Genomic DNA, 583 nt, shown 5'->3' with positions numbered 1-583 from the left:
TGCATAGTTTTGAGCTTGTGATAACTCCTTACATACGGTTTCGGAACTCATGTGGGCCCCACACAGTCTGTGGGGCCCACATAGGATACCTATATTATTATTATTTTATCATATATCTCTACAAATTATATCAGTTAAAACATTATTTTATGTACTTATTTACGTATATAAACAGTGTCTTGTGGCTCCGGGACTCATGTGGACCCCACATAGTATTGTGGGCCTCACATATGATACCTATATTATTATTATCTTATTATGTATTTCGACAAATTATGTCTGTCAAAACACTATTTTATGTATATATACTTATTTACGTGTACAAATAGTGTCTATCCTGTTTATCCTATGAAATTCCATTTTGACCAGGCCGACCTCCAGGGAGCGACTGAGCCGCAATGGTCTCTGAGCACTCGCTAAGACAAGGTCTTTCTTAGGCATCAAATATGGAATCAAGGATCCTACAGAAAAATACTTATATATTGATATTAACTAAATGACCATTTTTATTATTTTATTATTATTGTACTTTAATCATATATATATATATATATATTTTGGGTCATCACAATTCTTTCAAGGA

Source organism: Malania oleifera, chromosome 3 (assembly GCF_029873635.1).
Source record: "Malania oleifera isolate guangnan ecotype guangnan chromosome 3, ASM2987363v1, whole genome shotgun sequence".
Classification (NCBI taxonomy): Eukaryota; Viridiplantae; Streptophyta; class Magnoliopsida; order Santalales; family Ximeniaceae; genus Malania; species Malania oleifera.
Note: the sequence above shows the minus strand (reverse complement) of the source record.